The sequence below is a fragment of the Theobroma cacao genome, chromosome 7, assembly GCF_053813885.1.
Source record: "Theobroma cacao isolate CCN51 chromosome 7, ASM5381388v1, whole genome shotgun sequence".
In the NCBI taxonomy this organism is placed as follows: Eukaryota; Viridiplantae; Streptophyta; class Magnoliopsida; order Malvales; family Malvaceae; genus Theobroma; species Theobroma cacao.
The window spans coordinates 12026418-12041596 of NC_142645.1; positions in this window are offsets into that span (position 1 = coordinate 12026418).

Sequence of the window (15179 nt, forward strand, 5' to 3'; positions counted from 1 at the left end):
AAGGAAATTTTAGTTGAAACTGTAGCATTCTATTTTAATTTCAAATATGCGGTTGAACATCAATTACTCAGAGACTTGTTATGCAACAGAATAGAAGACTTGTTGACCTCAAAAGTCTTGAGCAAGGATCACATTTTGCCTTTAATTGAAAAATGAAACTGGAAAAGCTAGAGAAATGAGAGTGCACCTTCCGCCCTCTTTTCCTTAAAAAAAAAAAAGGAAAAAGAATAAATAAAGTGGCTAAAAGGGGATTCTTCATTCAACGATTATGATTTTAATTGTTGTGGATTGTAAGAAAAGTTATAGAGGAATGTCTAGTGAAATGCGGATAGACCTTCCACCATCTTTTCTAATTTATAATTATATATTAAAGGAAGTCCCAATAAGACTCTCAAAAGTTGACAAGTGGTTTAGTTACCCTTGATATGATTTAGAATTTGGTTAAAATAATATTTAAGTCAAGCAAAGTCTTTCCAATCATATTCAAGTTCGTCAATTATAGAAAAAGAGAACTATTGTAATATATCAAAAAGCATAATTTTTTTTTTGGAATAAAATATGAATTCATTATAAATATGTGTATTTATATTTTGATTATAATTAATATATATTTGTTACCATTATTTTAATATCTGAATAATTTGTAATTATTTTCGTTGATTTTTTAGAATTTCAAATATCACATATATTATATTTATTTTCAATATATCTAGTTTTATTTTAATGTCCTGAATCATTATTTTTTTCTTCTTACCACATCTTTTGTCATGTTTTACCAAACACATATTGTCTCACCGTTGCAGTTCCATTCTTCACTAGTATTACTACCAAACCCTTCAATACTTCTTTTCCTCTTATTATTTAAATTATTAATTAATAAAAATTAAATATGATTTTTTTAAATAAAAATTAATTCATCTCATTGTGTTATGTCATCACCAAAATATTAGGTCATATAAGTTAAAGATAAAATTTTAACACCGATAATCATGATCATTAAATTGACATTTGATGCAAGTATAATGATTAAATTCATTAAAATCAAACTAAATATTCTTTTTTTTTTGAATTTTTATTATTAATCGGTAATTTTTTAGTTTTCTTTTATAATAAATTATTTTTACCTATAATGACTGAAATTAATTGGAGTGGTTGAGCTAAAACCGTTGAGAGACTTGGAAAGCGAACCAAACCAACTACAACTTTTTTCAGCTTTAAACTGAAAATGATGATTAAATTTCTCTCATATAAGTAGAAATTCCTTTGTTGACTTGGGGAAAACGTTGCTCTTTTTGCTTCTAGCGTGTCCAACGGGGGCATGGTGCCTTCTTCTTTGTAATTATTTTGGGGCCTCCATTGCCTACCCAATTTAAGCTAGTGGCTCTTTTAACAAATAAGGTTTAAGACATAAGAATGTGAACCCGAGACTTGACTCATGCCCTTGTTTTCCACAGCATTGAATACTTAATTAACTAGCCTTTCTCACACCTACTATTAGGATGGAAGCAAATTTTTTTTTTGACTATACATTTGAATTTTAAAAATTTAAAGGCTAAAAATAACTTATACTAGACATAGAATTTACAATCTCATTCTTAAGAAAAGAAAAAAATATATATTTATTTTTATTTATATATATTATCATTACATATATTTTATGAAAATTTATTAACTGAATTGATGCCTTTTAATACGTGGCCTCAACTTGATCACTCTTGTTATAACAGTATAAATTATTTAAAAATTTCAACTACTGTAAATTTATGTTAGAAAACAATTGAAAATCCAATTTTCCAAATGAAAACTATATATGGCCGTGATGGTAAGAAATTGATGAATTAATGGCTCGATGCTACTACTTTGTGTTTCCCTATTGTCACGTACTGGACTTGAGGCCTTAGTCTTGGAAATTCTTTGAAAAATGAGAATTGGAGTAATGTGTATCATTAGCATCTTTGACCTTTCATGATGTTTGATTTTCATTCTTAATATAAAATTTTAATTTATTTATCCGGAACGTCTTGAATTTATTTTAAATATATCAATTAGAACACTTTTGCAAGAAATTTTTTTTTTGGGAGTGACCAATACAACACTTTTGCAATAGAAATTATTTATTCAAAAAGGAAAGCATTAAAACTAACAAGGGATTTACATTTTCCACCCAAACCCCTAAAGTTATCAAATTAAAAAAATTAAAAGAAAGAAATAAAAACTAGTATTCTTCGAATTGTAGTCACTACTCTGTCCTTGCGATATCTCTTTCCCCTATTATTGGTAGTGCTATGATTAATTGATAATGTAGGAACTTTTAGTTTACCAATCAGTCTAAGAATAAAATTTGGTAGATCAATTACTCAAAGAATACAAGACTAGTTGACCTCAAAAGTCATAGCAATGATAACATTCTGTCTCTTTCAAAAATTTGAATTGAAAGGAGAAAGAGGAAAAGCTACAAAGAATTATTCAGAGAAATGGGAGTAGACCTTCTGCCATCTTTCCTACAATCTTGGGGGTTAATGAGCAGAGCATTAATCCTAGAGCAATTGAGGACTTCTCATTTTTCTTTTTTCTTTGCTAGAGCATTAAAAAGAAAAAGACTTTATTTTTTTTCCTTCTACGGTTGAAGAGAAGGCACAAATCTTGAATTAAGAAAAAAGTTTCAGTAGTGAAATTAATAGAATAAGAAAGAATAGATTTCTTTTTTGGGTTATGTTGAAACCAAATAAGTCCTAACACCATTGAGAAGTACAATTGAGAGAATAAGTCCTAGCACCATTATTAACGAGAAGAAACATGATGGTGCTCTTTACAAGTTGGGATAGAGAAGGGGGTAGGAAATTGCTATAGAAGATCTCTATTCAGGTTTAATTGCTATAGCAGGAATCTTGACTAAGACTTAATCTTTCGTTTTTGGTCCATGAATCAGTCTTCGTTTAACGTGACTCCAATGCAATTAGAAGGGGCATTCTCCATTTACAAAATGTGGCATTCCAAGTTCAATAGCTGAGTAGACAGGATTGAAATTTGAAATAATTTATTTTTGTACAAAATAAAGGAGTACAATTGAGAGAATAAAGATTCAAACCTTGTTCTTCAACTATTAGGCAAGCTTAAATTGTTAATTGAATACAATTTTTAATTGTACATTTAATATAATAATGTGATATATGAGAATTATCATATAAATTATTTATGAAATTTTTAAATTTTATGGATAAGATTAAATGGTTTTTACATGTCCCTGTAAGTTATATAGGTTATGTAATAATTAAATAGACATGTGACAATGGTCTAACTCCACTTGTAAAGTTTACAAAACCCATCACTTGTGTATAAACAATAGTCCATGTATGCATGGTTTCTTTCAATTATATGTCTCAAATTTTAAAATTATAAATTTGTATGAAATTAATTTTAATATTTACGATTTTATACATGAAAAAAAAGGAGTTATGACACGTAACTGAAAATTCTTCAGAATATCAAAAGGATTTTGTTTTTTATAATTTTTTTAAATGTGATGAACAAAAAGATGTTTATGAATTTACAGCTTGTTTTTTAGAGAAAAAGTGGATTTTCAGCACGTGTCTAATCACTAGACCTTATATGCAAGTCAATAAAATTTATGTATATGTCGAAAATGTGATATGTATTTAATGGTGAATGTTGAATATATACCAGTAAAGTCATTTTGTTGATTGAAAAATCTGTACTAAATTAATTACAAACATATAGGTCACTGCTTGAACGGCACTGTAACTCCAAACAGACACTAAGAGATTAACAAATAAGCTATATATCCTGTACCAGTTGCTCTATTTAATATACGATTGACAAGATTGCAACTTTAACTTGATTCTTGGGCTGGATTTTGTTTAGAATTTTGATTAAATGATTCTTAAGTCAGCTAAAGTTTTTCTAACTTAATAATTGGTGTCTGTTCACCCACTATTCAGCTTTGAATCATCATTTGTCATATATAAAGAGCGTAAGGACTGGGTCAATTGACATGATCTGTCCCAACTCCCAATTCATTGACATTTAACAGATAAGGTCTATGGACATATATGTTTTAGTCCATTTGTGGGGCTCTGAAAAATAACGCAGTACGTTCTGGGCAGTTTGATTTTCATTTTCTGTTGTCTTGTGGTCCTGGATGGAGTCCATGTATTATATGTCTCCATTCTTCATAAAAAGAAAAATGCAGAGGAGAAGACTAATACAACACTGTTGGCAGTGAAATTATTTATTCAAGAAGAAAAGCATTAAAACTAACAATGGATTTACATTTTCCACCCAAACCCCTAAAATTATTAAATTAAAAAAATAAAAGAAATAAAAACTAGTATTCTTAGAATTATAGTCACTACTCTCTCCTTTCAATATCTCTTTCCTTTATTATTGGTAGTGTTATAATTAATTGATAATGCAGGAACTTTTAGTTTACCAGTTAATTTAAGACTAAAATTTAGTTGAAAATGTAGCATTTTATATTTCAATTTCAAATGTGGCGTTGAAGATCAATTACTCCTAGAATAGAAGACTTGTTGACCTCAAAAGTCTTGAGCAAGGATAACATTCTTTCTCATTTTTCTTTTTTCTTTTCTAGAGCATTAAAAAGAAAAGAACTTAATATTTTTTTTCCTTTTACGCTTGAAGAGAAGGCAAAAATCTTGAATTAAAAAAAAAGTTTCAACAGTGGAATTAATAGAATAAGAAAGAATAGATTTTCTTTTTGGGTGTTATGTTGAAATCAAATAAGTACTAGCACCATCATTAATGGGAAGGAACATGATGATCTTTAGAAGTTGGGATAGAGATGGGGGTAGGAAATTGCTATAGAGTAATCTGAAGATTATTCTATTCAGGTTTAAGTGACATTATCTGTCCCACTATTATGCAGGAATCTTGACTAAGACTTAATCTTTTTATTTTGGTCCATGAATCAGTCTTCGTTTAACGTAGCTCGAATGCAATTGGAAGGGGCATTCTCCATTTAGAAAATGTGGGATTCTAAGTTCAATAACTGAGTAGAAAGGATTGAAATTTCTTCATATATCTCAATCTTGTAATAATCGCCACTAAAAAATAGGATGAAAATAGATAATTGTTTTTTTTAATTTTTATGTTAAGGTTACATATTAATTATATGAAAATAATAGAAATAAATATCTCTCCTTTCAATTCTCTCTTTCCTCAATTATTGGTAGATAATGCAGGAAATTTTAGTTTACCAATCAGTCTAAGAATAAAATTTAGTTGAAACTGTAGCATTCTATTTTAATTTCTTCACCCACTTGCCTTATTTCAAGCCTACAAGTAGCCACATCGATGTGAAAAGCTATTTGAAATTTCATAAGAAAGGATAATCATTTATCAATGCTGAAGTCTCAGTCCACAAAAGTTGCGAAGTTTATATCACCAATATTACACACTGAATTTTGCTAGGGGCAAGCACAAAATTTTGTTAGTTTATGATTGAGTGTTGGTGGAAAATTTTAGCATTTTAGCATTTTAACAACCGAAATAAATCCAAAAAGAAAACTCTGTTCTGGAAACATTTTAGCACAGTTAATCCCTCATCAGGATGGAAAAAAGCAACAAAATGATGTATGAAACTCATGTAACAAAAGTTGGCATAACCATTCTCGAAAAATAAAAAATGTCGAAGAAAAAAGGCTAAAACAAAATTACCCCACCTTTTTGGCACCGCGCCTTGCTGAGAGCCTAAAACCAGTAAATCTCTTATCTGTTGATTGTATACTTCTAAGACACTGACTGATATCCCATATCAATGTAACTTCTGCCGCTCATTAATTATGCGAAACAATTCCCCGAGAGTCCTAAAATTTACTCCACGGGCTTCTTTTGTACCCTCCATTGTAAAAGTTTTTCCTGTCCCCGTCTGTCCATAAGCAAAATGCAGACATTGTAGCCATCTAGAACTGAGGTAGCAAATGGATCTGTGTCTTGGAAAACATCAGCTAAACGAAACAAGCAACAGAAGTAAATTATTAAAAATATTCACTGAAAGGAGCATTAGAAAAATTTTGCAGTGAGCCCAAAACAGCTACAAGAAATGGCATTACCTTGGTCTGCTTGAGGGCCAAAAACAGCATCAAACTTAAAGGTTTGCCTAGGAGCACCATTTGATAGTACAGTGAGTTCACCATCTTTCGCGGATTCGAAATCAACAGCCATTGAAGCTCCTGCTGCTATTTCTTCAGAATTTAGAGGCCTACACCGGCAAAAGACTCTTATGTTTCCTGCAACAAATGAAAATTTTGAGTCTCAAAATTTTCAACCTATTTCAGATTTTAATATGGAATATCGAATGTGGCTAACCTTTCAATTCTAGAACCTTGTTGTAGAGTTCTTTCCTTTCTTTTATGATTACAATTCTAGAACCATATTAAAAGAGACTAAAGAAAATGGGTTCATGAGGTGATTAAAAACTATAAATTATGATTAACTGTGTAGGCTAGATGCTAACTTACTTCTGGACAGAATTGAAGAGCCAATTTCATTGATATCCTTGAAGCAATTCTTATACATGGATACCTCCTCAGATAGCTTGATGTGTTCCATTTTCATTATCTGAAAATTGGAACCTCTTAAAATTTTGAAATTAAAGTTCTAGCTTTGTATTAATTATAGATGCATCATTCCGTTGCAATTTTATACCTTCAATTTTCTGGTCATGTCCGTCAATGATGAGAACCATCTGCTCTTTTCTTTCACTTGTCCCTCAATTGCAAAGGCTATAAATGGATATAACAGCATAAGGTGGAAGGTCTACTCTCATTTCACTGGACATTCCTTTCTAGCTTTTCTTACAATCCACGACAATTGAAATCATAATCATTGAATGAAGAATTCCCAAACAATTACCTGCAAGAAAAATTTAATATTTGTTAATATATTTGTTTGGTATGAGAAGAATTGCCAGGTGTAACATTCTCTCACAGATAATAAATAGGATGACATATTCTTTCACTTCCCTCATTATGTGTCTAATATATCACAATTTTTTATCACTTTTCCATGTCTATAATGTTATTAATTCTCAACTATTTCTTATATTCTTTATCAACTAACAATACTATATATTTAATGATCTTCAACAGTTTTTTTTTTCTATATATAAAATCATTTATTTTTTCCAATTTATAATATCCATTTATGGATTCTTTCCTCAGTTGGTCTTTCTTCTTTAACTTTAATAGAAAAGACTCATTTTCTTAATTTTAATAAAAAAGCTTTTGTTTGAATATTTAATTTTTGGCTTTTGAGGTTATTTAGCTGTCCCTGGATGTAAATTTGTTTTTGTAACTGTACATTTGAATTTTAAAAAAATTTAAAGGATAAAAATAATTTGGATATACAATTTGCAATCTAATTCGTAAGAAAAGCAAAAACAACATACTTATGTATATATATATATGTATGTATATTAATTATATCATTATATATTTTTATTTTCCTTAAAATTAAAACAAAAGGAAAACGAATAAATGAAGTGGCTAGAAGGGGATTCTTCATTCAACGACTAGGATTAGTTGTTGTGGATTGTAGGACAAGGTTGGAACGATTGTTCAGTGAAATGAGGGTAGGCCTTCCGCCATCTTTCATACAATCTTTTCCTTTAAAAGGAGAATAAATATAAAAGGGGACTCTTCATTCAACAACTATGGTTGCAATGATTAATTGTTTTTAGAATGAAGGAAAGGCAAATTTTCCAAATCCACACTCTTTCACACTATATATGTAGATTTGAGAACAACTTGATCATTATGTATATTTTATGAAATTTTACTAATTGAATCGATGTCTCTTAAATTTGTGACTCTAATTTGATCACTCTCCTTATAGTAGTATAAATTATTCAAAATTTTCAACTATTGTGAATTTATGTTAGAAAACAATTGAAACTCCAATTTTCCAGATGAAAACTATGGCCCTGATGGTAAGAAATTGATGAATTAATGGCTCGATGCTACTACTGTGCGTTTCCCTATTGTGAAGTACTTGACGCCTTAGTCCTGGAAATTTAAAAAAAAAAAACAAGAATTGGAGTAATTTGCATCATTAGCATCTATGACCTTTCCTGCTGTTTGGTTTTCATTTCTAATATAAAAATTTTAAGTTTTTTAACTGCAACATTTTGAATTTATTTGAAATATATCAATTAGAAAAATCTTGAATTAAGAAAAAAATGTTTCAATAGTGAAATAGAATAAGAAAGAATAGACTCTCTTCTTGGGTGTTATGTTGAAACCAAATAAGTCCTAACGCCATTATTAATGAGAAGAAACATTGTGCTCTCTAGAAGTTGGGATAGAGAAGGGGGTAGGAAATTGCCATAGAAGATCTCTATTATGATAATAATAATGATGGTTGGAACATGGAAATCTAGAGATTGGGGGTCCAAACTTTGGAGTTCTCTTACTCTTTATGACTTTCAATAATAATTTCTTTGCGTTTCTGAGGACCCTTTTCAAAGCAGAACTTTATGTAGTTTGCTGGAAATATAAGTTTCATTTTGGCAACTGGATAGCTGGAAATGCATAAGAGACAATTTAGGTTATCATCTGTAAGCTTTGCTACACACTTGCCCTTTGTGCTTCTTACATAGGTTTATAAGTTTAATATTAGATTAGACGAAAGAAATAACAGGCAACTCTGTATGATGAACTTTAAAGCCAGCCTTGAAGTATGTTATCATCATGAAAGCATATTCTTAAGCTTATAGAATGAGTAGCATAAATTCCTGTAGTGTTGACATATTGTAATACATCTAAAAGTGTAATTTATCATTTATAAATATGCGTATTTATATTATAATTATAATTAATATGTATTTATTACCATTATTTTAATATCTGACTAATTTGTAATTATTTTCATTGATTTTTTAGAATTTCAAATGTCAAATATATTATAATATTTTTCAATATATCTAATTTTAATTTAATGTCCTTAATCACTATTTTATCGTCTCAGCACATCTTTAGCAGTGTTTTACCAAACACATCGTCTCACCATTGCAGTTCCATTCTTCTGAACTATGACTGCCAATCTCTTAGCTCCACCATCACTACTGCTTCTCACCGGCGGAGTCTTAGGTGGTGGCTAAGGCCATGAGAGACTTGGAATGCCAATCACACCAACTACAACTTTTTTCAGCTTCAAACTGAATATGGTGATTATATTCTGCTTGCATACCTCATATAAGTAGAAAATCCTTTGTTGACTTGGGAAACACGTTGCTCTTTTTGCTTCCAACGTGTCCAAGGGGGGCATGGTGCTTTCTCTTTGTAATTATTTTGGACCCTCCATCGCCTACCCAATTTAAGTTAGTGGCCCTTCTAACATATAAGGTTTAAAAAATAAGAATAATTAATGCCCGCAATCATGCCACCAAGACTTGACTCATGCCCTTGTTATCCACAAGATTGAGTATTCTCACACCTACTATTAGGATGGAAGAAAAATTTTTTGTAACTATGCATTTGAATTTTTTAAAAATTTAAAGGATTAAATTAATTCAGATATATAACTTATGATCTCATTAGTAAGAAAAGTGAAAACAACATATATATTTTTATTTATTTACTTTATCATTATATATATATTATGAAATTTTATAGACTAAGTCGATGTCTCTTAATTCATGACATCAATTTGATCACTCTTGTTATAGTAGTATAAATTATTTAAAATTTTAAAAGATTATAAATGAAAAAAATAGAATTACTGCAAATGAAAATGGAATATCGTAAAAATATAACAAACTAATATGAAATTTATTTAGAGAATTGCATGTTGAAGTTAGCAATATTTTTGCTATCAACGAATAATTTTGTTTTTTTGAAAATCATGATTTATTTATAATGAAGAATAGATTATTGATAAAAACTAATTATCAAATTAAAAAAATAAAAGAAATAAAAACTAATATTTTTAGAATCAGTACTCTCTCTTTCATCTATTATTGGTAGTGCTATAATTAATTAATAATAAAGGATCACATTTTACCTCTTTTAAAAATCTGAGTTGAAAGAAGAACGTGGAAAAGCTTGAAAGGATTGTTGAGAGAAATGAGAGTACACCTTCCGCCATCTTTCCTACTATATTTTTGTATAAATGAAAAAGAAAAAGAATAAATAAAGTGGCTAAAAGGGGATTCTTCATTCAATTGACTATGATTTTAGTTGTTGTGGATTGTAAGAAAAGTTAGAAAGAAATGTCTAGTGAAATGAGAGTAAACGTTCTGCCATCTTTTCTGTAATCTATAACTATATATTTTAGGAAGTTCCAACGAGACTCTCAAAAGTCGACAAGTGGTTTTAATTGCCTTTGGGATAGTTTAGAATTTAGTTAAAATAATATTTAAGTCAAGTAAAGTCTTTCTAATCAGATTCAGGTTTGTCAGTTATAGAGAAAGAGAACTATTGTAATATATCAAGAAGCAAAACTTGTTACTTATAAATATATGTAGTAATTATATTATGATTATAATTATTATGTATTTGTTACTATTATTTTAATATCTGAATAGTTTGTAATTATTTTCATTGATTTTTTAGAATTTCAAATTTCAAATATATTATAATTTTTTTTCAATATATCTAGTTTTAATTCAATGAACATTTTTTTTATCTTCTCACTGCATCTTTGGTCATGTTTTACGAAACACATATTATCTCACAGTTACAGTTCCATGCTTCACTACTTTTACTACCAAGCTCTTCAATACTGCTTTTCCTCTTATTATTTAAATTATTAATTAAAAAAAATAAAATATATTTTTTAAAAAAACTAACATGTGATATTAATCAAAACCTAATCCATCTCGTCGTGTAGTGTTATCATCAAAATGTTAGGTCATATAAATTAAAGACAAAATTTTAGCACTGATAATCATTATTATTAAATTGACATCTGATACAAGTATAATGATTAAATTCATTAAAATCAAAATAAAGGGACTCAAACATGTATAACGGAAATAGGAGAGAAGCCAAATTCAAAAAACGCTCAAAACCGTTTCTTTTTTATGATTAAATATTCTTTCTTTTTATTATTTATAACTATTTATTGTAATATATCAAAAAGTATATAATTTGTTTCTTCTAAATACGTGTATTTATGTTATGATTATAATTAATATGTATTTGTTGCCATTATTTTAATATCTGAATAATTTGTAATTATTTTCATTGATTTTTTTAGAATTTTAAATGTCAAATATATTATAATATTGTTCAATATATCTAATTTTAACTTAATGTCCTTAATCATTATTTTATCTTCTCACCAAATCCCTAGCAATCAGGTCGTCTCACCATGGCAGTTCCATTCTTCTTTACTATTACTACCAATCTCTTAGCTCCACCATCACCGGCGGAGTCAAGATGGTGACTAAAGCCATGAGAGATTTGGAAAGCCTTAAACTGAAAATGATGATTAAATTTCTGCTTGCATGTCTCATATAAGTAGAAATTCCTTTGTTGACTTGGGGAAAACGTTGCTCATTTTTCTTCTAACGTCTCCAAGGGGGGCATGGTGCCTTCTTCTTTGTAATTATTTTGGGGCCTCCATTGCCTACCCAATTTAAGCTAGTGGCTTGTTTAACGTATAATAAGGTTTAAGACATAAGAATATGAAACCCGAGACTTGACTCATGACCTTGTTTTCCACGACATTGAATACTTAATTATCTAGCCTTTCTCATACCTACTATTAAGATGGAAGCAAATTTTTTTTTAACTATACATTTGAATTTTAAAAAATTTAAAGGGTAAAAATAACTTATATTAGATATAGAATTTACCATCTCATTCGTAAAAAAAAATAAAAACAACATATTTATTTATATATATATATATATTTCATCATTACGTATATTTTATGAAATTTTACGGATTGAATCGATGTCTCTTAATTCACGACCCCAACTTGATCACTTTTGTTATAGTAGTATAAATTATTCAAAATTTTCAACTATTGTGAAGTTATGTTAGAAAACAATTGAAAATCCAATTTTCTAAATGAAAACTATGGCCCTGATGGTAAGAAATTAATGAATTAATGGCTCGATGCTACTGCTTTGTGTTCCCCTATTGTGAAGTACTTGAGGCCTCAGTCTTGGAAATTCTTTAAAAAATGAGAATTGGAGTAATTTGCATCATTAGCATCTTTGACCTTTCATGATATTTGATTTTCATTCCTAATATAAAAATTTTAATTTTTTTATCCGAAACATTTTGAATTTATTTTAAATATATTAATTGGAAAAATCTTGAATTAAAAAAAATATTTCAGTAGTGAAATAGAATTAGAAAGAATAGATTCTCTTTTCGGGTTTTATGTTGAAACCAAATAAGTCCTAAACCAAATAGTCCACAAGGTTTTCTCCCTCAGCTACAGTGTTAATATATCACTTACTTTCCATACTTTGGGGTTGGAGATGATTAATAAATTTGAAGGTTTTACTCTGAAGCTGATGGATCCAGAGATTTTTCTCCCTCAGCTCCAGTCAAGTCATGGTAGCGTGTTTGTTTAGGGTTGAAACTTTAATCATCATTTGCAATATATAAAGAGCGTAAGGACCTGCCGTGGTAATTAATTGACATTTAATTAATTAGCAGAAATCTGTCCCAACTCTCAATTCATTAGCACAAACCAAGACACTTAACAGATAAGGTGTAGGACATATATATATATGTCGTCATTGTCCCAACTCCAAAAATTTGTATTCCTATAAGTCAATCAAGTCTTTCAAAGGCTAATTTATAAATCTCTATGTATTGGTTTTAGTCCATTTGTGGGGCTGTGAAGAACAGTGCAGTCCGTTCTGGGCAGTTTGATTTTCCTTTTTTGATGTTTTGTGGTCTTGGATGAAGTCCATGTATTATGTGTCTCCCTTCTTCATAAAAAAAATGCAAAGAGGACTAATACAACACTTTTGACATTGAAATAATTTATTCAAAAAGAAAAGCATTAAAACTAACAATGGATTTACATTTTCCACCCAAACCCCTAAAATTATCAAATTAAAAAAAATAGAAGAAATAAAAACTATTATTCTTAGAATTATAGTCACTACTCTGTCCTTTCAATATCTCTTTCCCCTATTATTGGTAGTGCTACAATTAATTGATAATGTAGGAACTTTTAGTTTACTAGTTAGTCTAAGAATAAAATTTGGTAGATCAATTACTCAAAGAATAGAAGACTAGTTGAGAGTCACGAGCATGATAACATTCTGTCTCTTTCAAAAATTTGAATTGAAAGGAGAAAGAGGAAAGCCACCAAGAATAGAAATGAAAGTAGACATTCTGCCATCTTTCCTACAACCTTGGGGTTTAATGAGCAGAGCATTAATCCTAGAGCAATTGAGGACTTCTCATTTTTCTTTTTATCTTTTCCAGAGCATTAAAAAGAAAAAGACTTTGTTTTTTTTTCCTTTTATGGTTGAAGAGAAGGCAAAAATCTTGAATTAAGAAAAAAGTTTCAGTAGTGAAATTAATAGAATAAGAAAGAATAGATTTCCTTTTTGGTTGTTATGTTGAAACCAAATAAGTCCTAACACCATTATTAATAAGAAGAAACATGATGGTGCTAAATACAAGTTGGGATAGAGAAGGGGATAGGAAATTGCTCTAGAAGATCTCTATTCAAGTTTAAAACAATTTATTTTTGGTTCAAAATAAAGAAGTACAATTATGAGAAGAAGGATTCAAACACTGTTCTTTAGCTATTAGCCAAACTTAAATTGTTAATTAACTATAATTTTTAATTGTACATTTAATATAATAATATGATATATGAGAATTATAATACAAATTATTTATGAAAATTTTAAATTTTATGAATAAGATTAAAAGGTTTTTACACATCCCTGTAAGTTATATAGGGTGTCACGACCCGAAAGTTTCATCGAGCTTGTGACAACCACCGCGACGTCCCGATAGACATTCCATTCATTGCCTGAAAAGCCAATCGGAACCTCTCAAGGCTTTAATATCAGTTTTCGCACCTCCCCTGTGAGCAACCGTTGCCAATTATCATGTTCTAAAAGATTTTAAGCTATTTCCAACTTAAAACAATTAAAATAAAAATTTTCATCTCACAGGGGTCTTTGGGTCATTTTTCACTGAAAATTTTGAGATCAGCTAAAGATGTAGTAAGTAAGTACAAACCACATAATTCATAATCAAAAATAAATTTAGACATCTAAAATATTCGTTAAAGTGAAATTATAACAGTTAGAATAAAATAAAAATATTAAACAAAATATTCTATTTTATTGTAAAACAATATTTTTAGAACACTGCGTAAATAATTTTTTTACAGCGTAAACGCGAAATAAATTCCTACATACAGTAGTACGGGTAACCCAAAGTATAAAATCAAATTTACAGTGACACGTGGGCCCACGAATAACTAAAAGTATCAAAATAAATGAACCTACAATTTTTGGATGTGGCACGTCCAACCGAAGTCCTCGACGATATCAATTATCTATAATCTATTCTGAGCCTGTGATGGATGGAAAAGAGGATGGTGAGATTATAAAATCTCAGTGAATAAACAAACATCACTCAAAATATCTAAAGTCGAGTAAAAGGAGACTATTAAAACATTTCATCCAAATATGTTTTTCATAACATAAATATTCATTTCATTTAAAAACATTAACATGACTTATGAGTATCTTAAAACTTGGCTGATGCCAAAATCATTATCATACTCAGTTATCAGGGATACCTTGACCGAGGGCTATCCCAACTGAGTCCGCCAAGGCTATTAAAAAGTTATGTATGTATAAATCATGTTTTTATTTTAAAAACATAGCGGTTCCTTAGGGTTGACTGAGTTCCCCCTCACATGGTGGTTTGGCGTGAAGTGAACTCTAAAAGTTATACCTCGGGAGTTACCCTACTCGCCTCTCCAACCGAGGTAAAATATATCGGAATTTCGTGCCCCTCTAATAGGCTGATCCACAGAAAACCTGCCCCCTGTAGCAGGTTAAACCCACCATATAATAAAATTTTGACAGCATGACGGGGCTAATATATTACTACCCAGCCTGCAAGGGTAAAATAAAATAATTCATACAATTCATAAAACACAGCCCAGCCAGTCATGCTAACACAATAACGTAAGCC